This window comes from Metopolophium dirhodum, chromosome 1 (genome assembly GCF_019925205.1).
Source record: "Metopolophium dirhodum isolate CAU chromosome 1, ASM1992520v1, whole genome shotgun sequence".
Taxonomy (NCBI): domain Eukaryota; kingdom Metazoa; phylum Arthropoda; class Insecta; order Hemiptera; family Aphididae; genus Metopolophium; species Metopolophium dirhodum.
The window spans coordinates 46,025,844-46,042,449 of record NC_083560.1 but is presented as its reverse complement, the minus strand read 5'-3'; positions in this window follow the sequence as shown (position 1 = coordinate 46,042,449).

Here is a 16,606-nt window from a genome sequence, read left to right as displayed (position 1 = left end):
GGTTTGTGTGAAACAATCACAGAACTCGTGAATTTCAGCACAACTTTTAATACTAATTGAAAAATATGAATAAATAAAGCATTCGAGTTTTTCGTAAAAAAATTGAGTTTTATTTATATTTTTAACGGAGTCATTAATAATTACAAGATTTAAATTCTAAGACCGCAGTACCATACTCATGAACATTACGTTGATAATATAGTATTCACATTCATGTGGGCTACTATATAGGTAGTATAATAAAAACGATAATTTATAAGAATTTTGAATTATTAAAAAGAATTCGAACAGTTTAATAGTAAAAAATAATAATAGAAACAAATATTTTTTATTAATAATTAATAGAAAAAAATTTTATTACTTCAGGCCACTATGCAAACGGGTCCAGGTGCGACCGAACTCTGATCCTTCTTAGTTACGCCTCTGTAAACATAGGTGGTATTTTTTTTTTGGAGGGGAGGTCACAAAGGGGCAGTTGCCTCCCCAGAAAAAATTTGAGAGGGGAAACTTACCATTTTAAATTGTGATTAATTTTTTCTCCCTCCCCCAACAATTAGAGCCAGGTGCTGCCTGTACCTATATGACTGGATACATAGGTGACAATAATAATTAGTGAATAATAATAGTCAAAATTGAAAACTCGATAAACCTACAAGCTAGTAAGCTTATCAACTATATATATGAGGGTTTGCATTAAAAAAAATTCCGTTTTATGTTATTTACAATTTATTAAAACGTTACACAATTGTTGTGTTTATTGTTATTTAGAATTAAAATGTTATTCAACTTTTGCGTTTATCGTTATTCAGAATTAAAACGTTATCCAAGTTTTGCGTTTATCGTTATTTAGAACCAAAACGTTATACAAGTTTTGCGTTTATCGTTGTTCAGAACTAAAACGTTATCCAAGTTTTGCGTTTATCGTTATTTAGAATTAAAACGTTATCCAAGTTATGCGTTTATCGTTATTTAGAACCAAAACGTTATACAAGTTTTACGTTTATCGTTATTTAAAATAGTGTTAATAGTTAATACCTATTAAATTTAAATATAATAACTAATGGCCCGGATACGGAATATAATATAATCAATTCTTAGATTCTTAGATTGTTCACATGAAATAATTGTTTCTACGAAACCAATAGACCTTTTAAATAAATGCATTTTAAAATATTTTGTTTTGCGTTATTTTTCGTTTAATGATATTCTATAAATTACGTTTTGCGTTGTTTTGTTTAATGATATATAATATATATTTTTGTTTATCGTTATGTTTTGTTTTGCGGTATTTAATTATTTTTTATTATCGCTTTCCGTTATAATAACGTTTACAAATTTTAATCGTTTTTTTGTCAAATATATCGTTATAATCATAACGTTATTATAACGTTTGCAAGCCCTGAATTATATATATAATATAATCGAACATAATTTATTCAACGTCCCCAACCACATGTCAATATAATTATCTCTGATAGTTTGGAGTGTTTGGATTTGGACATGTCCCATGTAGTTGAGACTATATGGGACTATGTATGGGACCCTTATAGGATTCGATCAAAACCTTCAACGGCACAAACGCGAAAATCAAGCGGCTTTCAGCTTTGACACAGTGTCACAGCTTACAAGTACTGAAGTACCTATACTTACAATTTATATACAACTTACAATAGTGACAGTACTAATAATCAGAAATTACATGAATTCCGACCGAATTGTATTTTTATATATTTTTGTATTATTGCATTGTTTTATTTATCGATGTATACAACATTGAATTGATATTGTCCCGTTCGATCGCGATGATATTGTCATAATAATCGCTGCTATAATCCATATAGATATAATGCCTATATTGTATTATAATAATATACCTGCTCAGACTCGCCAGTCGCGGTCATTTCATTAACTCAAACGATTTCGTTTAATAGACGTCGTCGTCGTCGTCGTCGCTATTAATCCATTATTGTTGTTCACTCGTAATACCTACCTATATAATTATATAAATTATAATATTATATTGTACTACGGTAATATACTAGTTATATATATATATTATATATGATAAATATATCTATGCGGCCAACATTCAGTATATTATATATACACGAGGTACCTATGGGCTAATAACACGTATACGCGCATTAGTGAACCGATGTGTAAAATAATTAATTATCGCGCGTATAATTTCCGAATTGGATTTAAACCGTCGAGCGTTGATGGTAATTTAGTATAGTGCTCAGAGTCGTGGGACCGAAAACGCTTTCCTCCGCCACCAGCTGTACATTACAATATATATTCATTCAATGTTTGGAAAGAACGGGGGCGTTCGCGTTCATATTTTGCAAACGACAATAGCGTCTCACTTGTATCAACATCAAATAGAACGTGGACAAAATTCATGTTTCTATGAGGAACACGAACGATTTTTAGGTCGTTCAAATTATATTTCTTTTTAATATCATGATTTGTAACAACGGTTCTCAACCTTTTGAGGTCTATGTCACCTTTCTTAGGCACTGTAAATTGTATGAGGTCACGCCACCCTCACCACTAAGATTGAAGAATGTTTGATATAGGATATATTATATATAATATTTACGTTATGATAAAAAATGTTCACGTCTCCCCTGAGATGTTGTCACGCCTCCAAGGGGGCGGGCACCCTCCAGGTATTGAAAACCATTGATTTATAATGATATTGTATCTAAATTTTACCTCCATGGTGATAATCAAATAATTCAGTGTTAATCCTTATGTTTTATTCTAATTATAATAAGATAAATATTTATATTTATATTACCTATTGATAACTCTAGAAAAATGACAATTTTGACTATATAATTTAAGTTTAAAAATATAAACTTTTGTGGTATCACTAAAATGTATTAGAGAAACTGTGCATTGCTTTCCTCAAACTATAACCTGCATATCAGACATTTTTATAATTTTCATGATATTTGTATTTTAGATTCTGAGCGAAGCGATGAATGTATTGATTTTATAATGATGTGTGTGTGTTTTTTTTTTGTGTGTCTGTCATCACCTTTTAGGACAGTAAAAGTGCTTGGATTTTCTTCAACAGTAACTTTTCTGATAGGAAAGTGAATCTAGTTGGTACTTTGGGGGGGTCAAAAGTAAAAATTTTCCAGTAGTTTTCAAAAGCGACGTGAAAAACAAAAGAAAAATTAAGGAAAAACGGGAATTTTCACGCAAAATCTGTTTTTGTTTTTGTTAGTGCAACTCTAAAACAAATGACCGTACATGACATTTTGACATTTTCCAAATATTTTGACTCTTTTTAAGCTGTTTACGGCCATTATCAGTTTTTAGTTTTTTTTTCTATAAATATCAATAAAATTTATTTGTTGGGTAAAAAAGCGTGAAAATATAAGGTTCCTGATATATCGATCTAATAGCAGTTGAAAAATATTAAAAATACATAGGCACAATTTTTTTTAGAAGTATTTAAAGCTCAAATTTTGACAAAATTTATCAAATTTATATTTTAATAATTATTTTGTAGTTAAAAATGTATAAAATGTTCAACTTTTATAGCTAAGGATTGAAAATTGAAAACAAGGCTCTATTAGGCTCCACGTAAATAGGTTATATATAAATTACTTTGTTCACAATATAATCATCAAATTCTCGCTCAGAATCGTTTTTCTTATACAATGATATTAAATTATTAAATTCAAATCTAACACCATCCATTACAGTGACCCACTTGTAACCTACTGTACAGTAGAGCGACATCCACTTACCCACCTTTTTTTTCTTTGTGTTTTTTTGATTTGGCTTTGTCAATGTTCCTCCAGTGAGATGATTTTTCATTTTGGGAATCTGATTTTCTCTTCATTATATAGTATATGTATCACATTTCAAAGTATTCTAATATATAAGTACACTTATAATTGGAAAATCTATACAGATTATGACATTGTGTAATAAGACATATATTAAATTAATAAATAAAATACAATTTGGCTATGATTTTGATATATTTGTTACTTTAGGGATTATATTCGATTTAGATAAAGGAACTTAGTTTTTTATTAATCTTTAAGTACATAAATAAAAAAATACATTTTTAGCTTTTTTTAAAAGAATTATTTATACCTTCTGTCCTTTCAAGTTTGTATTTAAAGATTTATAGAATAATAATTATAATGAACGATGAACGTGTTCATTTTTTTTTAAGAATACGAACAGTAGACTTGAACGTGTTCCTTTATAAAAAAAAAATGTGAACCTGAATGTGAACGACTTTTACGCATTGGACGTGAACGTGAACGAATTAAATTATCAAGTGAACTTTTCGAACACTATATTATGAATATCTGTATTATATTGTTATATTATATTATATTATTATGTTATATACACCACAGTCGATATAAACGACATTATTTTAACTTATCAACCGGCAGTGGCGTAACTTGGAGTATTTTGTTTTTTGTTGGTAGGGAAAAATAGATATAATAAAAAAAGTTTACCTATTGTGTATAAAAATAAAGATGTCGAGGAGGTGACACATAAACACATGTCTACCTCTAAAACAATTTAACAATAAGAAATCCATAGGTAGAACGTAGGAACCAGGTACGTACCTCCATAAAGCAGTCAAAAGTTAAACTTTAGCAGAAATGTAAAAATTTGTGAAAATATATCAAGTAAGACGTATAGGTAATATTCATATCAAAACGAGGATAACTTTATGTATACGGTGTTCACTTTTCCTATTATAATATAAATAATCTAATGAAAAGTTAGTAATTACCAATTACATATAAGACACAATATGATATAAAATATGATATGTAGATACCAATAGGTAGAGAAAAATAATATTCATGCTCAAGCAATTTGGTTTAATACAAATAAAGATGTGTTGTAATGTTCAATGAATTATACTCATTAGAGCTTACAACAAGAGGGGAAAAACTTTGAAATTGGTTGAAACTAACCGCCGTACGGATAGTGACTACATATAAGTGGCTACAGGTAGAATACGCATGAATTCGTGTCCCGAAGAATTCTTATATGAAGTCATGAACAATAGTGTCTAAGTAAAGTGTTTTGAATGTATATATACCTATATCTACGTTTCAAAAGTATTTTTAACAAGTTTGGCGAGTTGTCAGTTAATCCGTCGCTTGCCTAGTCGTAATCGACGAATTTCCGTGATGCGCATAATATAATATAACGGAGTTATTATATCATGTTTTAGCATTGACCGGGACTTTTTTCCACGCGTTCTCCAGAGCGGATCATCAGCGATGTAAATGCAGTGTATACACAGGTATACTCACTACTTATATAGTTATAGGTACATATATATATATATATATTAGTATCCGGTAGGTACCTATAAATTATAATAGTTTCTGGAATCGATGACAATGCCGACGCCGACGCGTAATACGTATCTACATATTTATCGTTTTTTTACACCTACAAAAGTATTTTCAAGCGATGTTTGCACGTACAATAATTTATGTCTATTTATTATGTCTATATTATTATATTATATATAGTATTAAATCGATATAGCAAGTGTTAACCATATAATACATTCGCGTATTAAAGGTACCTATATCTACTACACTTAATATCGTTATATTATACACATCCATATTGTATATTATTTAGGTACCTACATTCGTACATAACATACTTTTACAATAACGACTGTTTCGTACGGATCGCTGACTAAAAACTGTGAATAATAGAGATTAATTCGCGCTATATATATACATTTTAAGTTATCACGGTCATAGAATAATTGTCTACTGCAGTAATTAAAATTTTTAAATAATACAAATATTTATACGGGTTATACCGTACTGTTCCGTTATACAGGAACAATGCAATAAATTATATTATACTCAGCAAATCGGCTAGGTATACAACAACGTCGGAGGCGAGTTTAAAATATATTAACTGTCTGTTGTACCTACTTTACAATATTATAACCGATTGTTTGTCATAAACGGATTTTACATACATTTTATACCGGCATATAAAATAGAAAAAAATCTTTGATGTACAGAACTATAATCCGTCCACGAGAGTTCAAATTAAAATATGAAAACCATGAGATAAGTAAAATTAAACTGTTTATAGCCATGTAGGTGTTACTAATGGTAATTGGTATACAGTGCGTATTGCGTATTGTTAAAGTCGTATTAAAATAAAATATAACACATAATTCTATACGTTTGATATTTTATAATTTTTTTTCTGAATTGTACAGAATAATAATTCCGTGTGTGTATAATAAATATGTATACTTTTAAATATTGTTTATACAGCTATTTAATATATAATATATGTGTATGCTACATTGCTACTGTATAGTATAAGTATTTAAAGTTACCTATATAATATAATTAACTAACAGGCACCTGCTACATAAAAACGTGTTTTTTTCATATATGTTTTCAATAATACCTAATTTGGTTCTTGTATATATATGTAGTATGTATATACCTATATATATATAATAAACGTGTAGACCTCTATTTATGTTCCTATATACATATTATACGAAATCCTGCTTGTGTTCGTTGAAGCTAATGTAATGTGAATTACGTTCTTACGCACGGTGCAGTGTAAATAAGTGCGGTAGACTTGAAAAACGTACTATAAACAGCCAATAAAATATAATATTAATAATGGTGTATTGTACAATATTATCGTTCGCTCATATTATATTTGTTCATATAACATCATAAACGACGCAATATAATATAGTTATGATAATAGTGATAATGGTACTATGCACTGCAACATAATATTATTATGTACAGGTGTAGTTGGGAAATAATAATATATAAACTAATGATTATGCAAGCAAACATACTATATAATATATAGCAATCGCAATGTGCTCAATATATAAAGGATTAGAGGAATAAGGAAGTCACAATTTATTTGTATTCGTATGTGTCTACCTGTACCTACTGCAGATACTCCGCCGCAACTGGTTACAGCAGCATTTATGGCAGACGTACAATAAACATCACTATATTATTATTATTATACAAAACTTACAAATTATACTGTCAATTGATATATAAATTCGCCAACACGGTAGTAAGGATGTGCAATATAATATTATTATTAGGTATACCTGTTCGCAATATTCACCGCCAAAGTATTTATGCCGATTCGTCGCGGGATCATTGATTATTTAATATCGTCGGCCCAAGTCGTAAAGGTCCAAAATGGTAAATTTTACAGGAGAGCAAAACAAAACGTTTCAAACACATTTTCGTCGGCGTGATTCCCTATCGTATTTCTATCATTATTATTTTATTACATTGATAATATTATGGAGGTACGACTTTTTCTTAAAATCATTACACCGGAGATACGACGATCAATTTCACAGGGGAATAAAATCATAAAATCGGGGTTATGACTTTATCATGCGATGCGCTTTTTTTCTCTTCATTTTAATCACATATAATCCCAAAAGCGAAAAAATATAATGTTACCATTTTTACGACTTAGGCCGACGATATAGGTTATAGGTCGCAGCTATAGATTAGGTATTCTAAGCCTAAATTATTAAGGTGCATTTACATTAAATAAGCTTCGAGAGAGACAAATTTAATTTTATCAACTTTTTTATCCGATTATTGTTATTATTTTTATCCGCGTAAACCTTAGCATAATAATAATAGTACCTATATAAATGTGCGTGAATCGGCATGCGTGTGTGTGTGTGTGTGTGTGTGTGTGTGTGTAATGCGAGTTGTTAAATTATTACACACCCAGAGATGATTTATACACAGAAACGAATACATCCTCCGATTCCTTAAACCGCTGTTCACCCAGAGTAAAATTATACATGCGCGTTTAAAAATATTTTCATATTTTTTTTTTGCAAGAGTCAAACAAATACGGGTTTTCTCCCGTATCCTTTACGAATTCGTATACGCGTTTCGATAAATCAGAAACCTAAGCGAGTTTATTGTTGCAATACCTACCTATGTATGTATAATATAGGTACGCACCACGAATATAATATTATGATGACTTCTCGTCGGTGCATATAATATGCGTTTCGCGATGTATAGGTTAGGTATACCTATTATATGACGCGTGTGCTATTAAACGCGGTTTTTTTTCACAATAAAAATAAAATAAAATGTACAAATATTTCATCGCAAACACAACGACACAAGTCCAAGGCGGTTGTATATGTATATGACACGTAATAAATGCATATAATATCTCGCGCTGCAGCCTCCACAGTATATAATAATATTATATTGTGTGCAGTATGCATATATTATTATTAACGTATATTAATATAATATTAGCACGCGTATACAATATGTGCCTCAAACTATAAAAATCACGATAAATAATAATGTTTTCTTGCAAACACGACACGAGAACGGCTTCTCGCCTTCGTGACACCGCGCGGCTCGTATAATATATAATATCTATATAATTATATATATATATATATGTATATCGTACGCGTATGTTTATTATATTATAATATGTATAATATCTGACATGAAGTGTACGGGACTATATACACATATATATATATCGCATGTCTTTTCAGAGTATCATCGTCTGGTATAATATAATCGAATTATTGCCCTCGAACGTCACACACACACACACACACACACATTTACCTGTCTGTCTCCAGCCGCCCTATTATATAGTATAATATATAGTAGATAATTAGCTTGCGTATAATATAGCCAAACGCATCCGTATATAATATAAAAATACACAATAGTATAATACGCGTATTCAACGAGTATATAGGTAATATGTATAGGTATACCAAATTACCAACGCGACATTTGAGCGCGCTGCAGGTGGTCGGCTTTTTTTATTCAACATAAATGCTATATATATACCTATAAATAATCGTCCGTCTTACTCGCACTGTAAACATTTTATTATTATCCTCGCCAGATTTGTTAGTACTCAGCCGCCGCCGCAGTGTTCGATCACAGCATTACATTTTTTACTCGAACGATGTTTTATATTAGACGTCACGAATCTCTTTTTTATTTTTTTTTTCCGCCAGAAACTATACGCGCCAATAGGTACCCTTTCCGAGGCGTTCGAGCGTCTCGAAAAGTCGAAGGTGTAATATCCATTGAATGAACGGTGAACGATTTCGGCCGGAAGTAGCTATAGTCATATCTCCGTTTTACTCGGGTGTTCGTATAATGTGTATTTTAATATTTTGCCAAAAATGCGAATTTTATACAATTCATCCTTGCCGGGTCGTTATTCAAAACGCCTCAAATAGTAAAACGTTTAAACGTATTACGTGTATAAGTATAATTATTAATGTAGTGCACGATCCGAATACTTTATACTGAGCACAAGGGGCCGGTGCCTTCAAAATGTATTTTAAAAGTATTCCAAGTGATATTGTCCATTGTATATGTGCAGAACAAAAATGTATAATAGACATAAATATGAGTAGGTATATTAGTAAATACTAAATTGATAATCTAATGATAAAAAGCTTAAAAACAAACCTTTATTGTACATACTGGTGAACCATTAAACGGCATACGAGTCTTATCATTGTTAAACAGTGATGGCCTGGACAGTGTGTCAAAAAACTTGAACACCTTGATGCGAGGTACCAGAAAACTGGTTGCATAAGACTTAGCTAAATATGTATAAATAACACTATATAGTAACAATAAAATAAGTGTATTATTCAAATTTGAGGGTGGTTTCAGGTATAAAATTTGATCTAATTGCCATTTTGGAAACCAAATTCCCTTAATTTTTAAAATAATCGGAAAAATCAATATTGAAAATCTGGAAAAACAGAATAATATTTACACAAAACCAGTTTTCAACAAAATTGGTTCATAAATGAATAACAGTACTAAATATTTGCCATTTTTATCAAATACGCTTATATTAGATATTTCTAAAATATTTTGGCTTTAAAAATGTAATTTTAATTTCTATTTTGGTTTATGTTGATATATTTTTTTATCAGTCTAAAAACTTAAAAGTTACAAGAAGTTCTTACTTCTAACGACAGTTAAAACATTTCGAAAATACAGTCAACATTTTTTTTTATAAGCATTTTAATTTAAAATGTTGATCAAATTCGTTAAAATTACAAAGATTTAGTTATATTACCTATGTAGTTAAAAATATTCATAACATTTTTAATTTTAATATACTTAATACAAGATTTATCATAATTTATCCTTAGGTACTGAAATTTAAATATATTGAAAATACACAATATATATATTAGGAATGCAAATTTTTTTTATTGGCATTTGAAATTCAAAATAACGACTTTCCCTCTAACGATAGTATTGTAAATTGTAATTATACAAGAAAATATATTAATCGTGATGGAGTATTAAAACTTTCCACCATTACTTTTATAAACTATAATTGTTTTCTATTTATACGCACTGACATTTTCAATATTTCTTTGGACTAATTTTAAACTATTTATACCGTGAACTTTTTTTTACACTTTTTAACGGTATGTCAGTACTGACTCATAGTATGTTATAATATAAATATTATTTAATACATGAGAATATGTTTTTGGACAAAATTAGTTATATCTGCCAATCATAATATATTACTAATAGTTATACAAATTAGTAACTAAAACAATATCCTTAGAAATAGAAGCTGACACATATCCGCTCAGAATCATTGATATAGAATGTCATCTATTGCGGTGACGTTAATCAGGTGAAAATATAGTCTGTGGTAGGTACTAGGTACACCTATAAAGCCCACTATTCAGCGACTTCCTCGATGTTTTTTATAATCATATTTATTTTAATAAGAATAATTTAACATAATATATTGGGTTCTACAGCGCTTAAACAATGAGTAACATTACGATTTGGTAGTAATATAGCCGCAATAGCTAGGAACCTATATAAATCAAAATATTATAATTAATGAATAACAAAATATTATGAACTCATAATTTTTATATAGGAATAAACGATAATTTTCCAGTATAAATTGTCCTTTCAAGTTGTAATTTTTCAAAATGCTTTTGAAACATTGTGTGTATGATGCATTCCTGTATATTTTGGCCGGCCATACTTCTGTATGTATGCATCCTATTTATATTTGTAGACAATTAATTGTATTTTAGTGCTGCAACTATAGGGTATACTATTGGGCAGGGGTGCAAAAAGAAAATTAGAGTCCCTACTTTTTTAAGTGAGATCATTTTTAAAACCGACAACATATGTTTCATAAAAAATGTAATTTATCTTTTATACTTATTTATTATGTCTATATAAAGATTACCATTTTATTTTATGGGGTATTTAAGACTAATAATAACAGATACGACGTAGGAACTTATAAAATATAACGACTAGGTATCGGTTTCTAAAATTATAAGTGTATAATATACATTATACACGGTATAACATAAATTATTGTATGGCTTTAAACTTTAAACAATTCTAATTTGATAAAATACTATATATTTTTATCTCATAGAGTTATTATTTACCGCAATTTATTCAATTAGAAATTATTTCAAATTAATTTCCTTGGTTTAAATGTCAAATAATTTAAAATAGTTCCTAATTCAAGTATTCAACTGCAATAAAATATAATAACGTTATGAGATAAAAATATATAATATCTTATCGAATTATAATTTAAAACAATACAATAATTCATAATTTTAGAAACCGATACCTAGTCGTGGTATAATAGGTACATATCATGTTCAATAAGTTTTTTCGTTCTTTTTAATAATATTTATTTATTTATTTATTTATTTTTTAATTGATCGTAAAGCCCGGCAACTATATGGCCAATAGCTGTTTTTTGTTTTTGTTTTGTAGGAGAGGAAATTGTAGGTTTAGAAAACACGTGTGTTTTTGGTTTGGCAGATTTTTTATTGGGCACCAGTAGGTATCTATCATGCCCGGGTGAGGGATGGTGGCACTTCTCTTCGGACACCGTGACTTGCCCGAAGAAAAATGTCACCCACGGCCGAGATTTTGAACCGGCGTCGGATTTTGTGTCCCCCAAATATTTATTATTAGCCTTAACTAATCCATAAGATATGATTCATGTTTAAGGGGCTTCTTAGGATAAAAGTGATCCAATATTTATATGTGCAGGGGTTTGTGTAGTGCCACAGCCTAACGTAACGTAACAAACGCATAAATTACGATAAATATCTAATCAACAGTTGTAGTCAGAAGTTAATGAGTTAAAAATAATGAAACATGTGAGTAGATATTCACTAAAAAATGTTCAATTATTTTACGAATATTTAAATATATGCAATACAATTATTTAGACTTTAGGTATTTCGTCATATAACATCAAAAAAAATGGATCTTCATAACATATATTAAGTTTAGACAACCATGTCAGGAAAAATTTATATTAATAAAAAAAAAAAATGATTATTTTTAAACACACATAATATGATTCAAAATATTATGAACGGATGCGTGAAGGCTTTTTAATTTAAAATTTTTTTTTGTTTATCAATTTCAACAAAATAATATAAACAAATTCTGTGAATTTGTAAAATCGCTTAAATTTAGTAAAATGTATGCAACAGTCATTTTTGGATTTGAGTTGTATTAACCTATGTATTATGAAACGAATTCGCGTCGAATCTGAATTTAAATATAAAACAATACGCAGGAAATAAGAATTATGCAAATGCACGCGAGGTTCGGAGGCCTGTTAATCAGTAATCGCGTACAGTCATTAAACTGTATCAGAGACAAAAATATATATTCATAAACGCCCGCGCTTCCATAAATGTTTCTATATTTAATTTTTATACACATATATATATATATATATATTATATAATTTATAATAACGTTGCCCGTGACATTTATCTTACGCAATTAAAACAACTGCCAGCTATTATAATATGCGTTCATAATATTCTAGCTGCAGTCGCACGCTGAAAAAGGGCAATTGCGATGGAATTGCGTTCACGTGTGAGCGATATACACGAGGTTTTGTACACAAGTCCTCTGCAGTAGGATGTAAGAGCTCTAATCTAATTATCGCGTAAATGTTCGTAGGTACCTATACATACAGAGCGATTCACCGATCATGCTCACCCGCATGCAACGACGAATATAAATCAATCCCGAGCTTTGAAGAATTTTTAAGCATAATATTACTTGTTATAATAAAAAAAAATATATCTTGGAGTTCTGAATTTTTTTTTCAATTGAAAACCACCCTTTTACATTATTAAGGAGTAATATAGTATACTATTATCTTTAGTAAGTACAACGAGACAATATTGCAACAAAAAAAGTCACCCGACTGCAAACAATTTAGAAAATAGCAAAAATAGGGTGGTTTGCATGCATTTGAAAATAAAATTTGGCGTCACTACAGGATGATACTCCTTAAATTGTAACAAAATATAAATACTTAACAAGCACAACTATATAGTATAATACTTGACAATTCTAAAAATAGGAATTTGAATAAATGCTATATAGTTAAGGATAAATGTGAGGTGAGCATGCACGTCGAATCACTCTGTACCTTTAATATAAATCATATAATATACAGATTCAAACAGTATAATATTATTATCACCGCCACTCCAATTTGTAATATTTTCGTATAAATACATTTCATTCGTAACTTTGCGAAATACTTCGAAAACGATATTTTGAATTTTCCATATATTTTTATTTTGCACGCACATTTTCGTCGCACACCTACTATACAGGAACCTATATATTCCCATAATACAATACAATATAGCTATTATATTATTAATGTTGTTCCCATTACACCTATAATATTATGCGTTTATAATACCGTATTTATGTGTATAATATCATAATAGCTACCGAATAATACGGCGTACACTTTTATTTTTCGTCGCGGTTTTAAACTCTACTTTATCGGCAATAATAATTATATTGTTCTCGTGTAATTATTACTCGATCCGGCCAGTTGGCAGTTTGTTGAGATATTGATGCGATAATTGCGATAAAAAATAAGACGAATTAATTGGACGTTCGTGATTCATGATTCGCGGGCATACACATATAATAATATATACGCAAGTCACGATTTATTTTTGTGTTTTATACTATTTATATATATATATATAACATAGGTATATAAACTGTATACGCACTGCAGTCTGCAAGTCATAATAATAACTACCAATATAATATAATATATAAAATATAAATACATACAAACCTAATACAAACGATTATATTTATTTTAATGAACGCGTTTAAATCAAATTCAAACAGTTATTCAAATATTGTACGTTAACAAATTTGTTTTGTCTTACCTATTGGTATAATATCACAAATGAAATAGGAGTACCAACCGTGAAACAATTTTCATATTTTTTTTTTTTCCTATAGACCAAACACCAGTGAAACTCGCACGGGTTTTCATTTTGTATAGTTATTATAATTTTTATTATCACATCATTATTAATTTGATAATATTACTATATTAATAATATATTATATACATACCATAGCTTAACGCGAAGATATTTCCACTGAAAACGGTTTATTGAAATCCCGCACGGGCTTAGGTTTCCATGAATCTGAACTTTCGCCGTACAATCTTATTAAATTTAATATAATATATCTATTATATGGAACGTAAATTGCAGTGACGGCGATGTCTTGTCCACTCAATTCTGTAGTTGACGCGTATAGTGACGCGTGTGCACACGATTACATAGCGATGACATGTCCAATGTCTGATCAATACTGCGTTATGGTCTCCGCCAACAAATTTTTTCTACTATGACTAAAGCAAAAAAACGAGGCAAATTGATAATGATTATTCTTCGATTTGTTGTATCATGTGACCTGCAAAGGTATACAATAGAAAATAAAAATTATATTAATATAATTTGATCACAGCAGTCTGGTTATTTGAAGCCATTTTAGATACCGAGTGATGACGACTGTATAGGTATATAATTTGTCCTACAATGATTATTTTGTATTTATGTGTACCTATGTGGTTTTTTTTAAAAACTTTATTGTTTTTACTCACTTTTTGGTGCTTCAATTTTCTGGTTTCTGATGGAAAATTTAATCTAGTAGGTACTTTGAGGGTTAAAATTATTAATAATCATAAAAAATGGAAAAAAATATGGAAAAACGGAAATATTTACACACAACATCAATTTTTGACAAAATCGACTTCGTTATTTTGTTGTACTTCAAAAATGAGTAATAGTAAAGACTAGCATTTTTATCAATTATTTATATGCTTTTTTCGGTAAATACCTACGATTTTTAAAATATTGTGGCATTTTTTTGAGCTATTTAAGAGGATTTTAGTGCACCGTTTGACGTCTGTATTCTATCTATTTTAGCTGCGGCACACGTGCAACATGGACAAAACGCATTCACACAAAATCAATTTTTTTATGTTTTTGAGTACTTAATCTTGGAGTAAAATCACCTATAACAATAATTATAGAGAATATAATTATTGTCTCAAAATGCACAACAAATGTTGCATTGTCATCTTCTTAAAGATATTTGAAATATCTAATCGACTTTTTTTAGTTTTTTTTCTTTAAATATCGTTCAAAAAGCTCAAAAATGTAATACATCAAGATTCCTTATAAGTATAACTGTTATCCTTACTGAATTTAAACAAAAAAGTTTGGCTTAAAGTAACATAAATATATTATGTTTAAAGTACAAATTATTACGAAATTGCGGATATTCTTTCATAAAATAAAGATTTTAGTTATTACGTTGCATGTAATAAAAAATTATTATTGCAGGGGCTTGAAACTTTTCGCCGTTTCGTATTATAATATATTTATATAGGTGGATTAATTATTAACATAATATACACAGATACTTTCAAAATATTATTGCAACCTACCTAATATAAAATATTCTTTGAATACAAGCTGCTTGACAAACCTTCTCTGTTCAGAATCGTATTTTTATTCTATGATCTATCATTGAATTCAAATTTATCATATTCATTACAGCAGTGATATAGCCTGAATTGTTGTTTTTATAGTGGAGATGGCTGATAATTGGTTTTAAAGGCGGGATCTAACTCAGGAACAGTGGCGTGACGAAGGACTTTATTTGAGACACGTGCCTCAGCTTTAAGGGTGGTGGGTGTCCTGCAGGAGACTAGGGGAATTTCACATACCTAGGTATATAGTAAATAATATTGTATTAAGTACACACTAAGACTAAGCCAATCATTCTCAGTTACCATTACGTAAATACGTAATTAGTTATATACAATTATAAGTATTTATAATAATTACTGATATGAATTATTTTGCCTCATATGTTAATGAAGTTTGCCACGCCACTGCTCGGGAATATGCATAAGTTTGGTATGCTTATATCGGGGGCAATGTACATAATATAATATTTTAGACTTTTTCATCGAACTCCATGCAAATTTAAATTTGCCATTTAAAACATTGTCACGTCTTACGTAATATGTTCACAGAACATTGAGAGCTTTTTTAAATTTTCTCGAATTTCAGACCCTTCAGCCCCTATATATGGCTACGCTGCACTGTTTCACTGTTTTACTCAATGATGAGGTATATTCG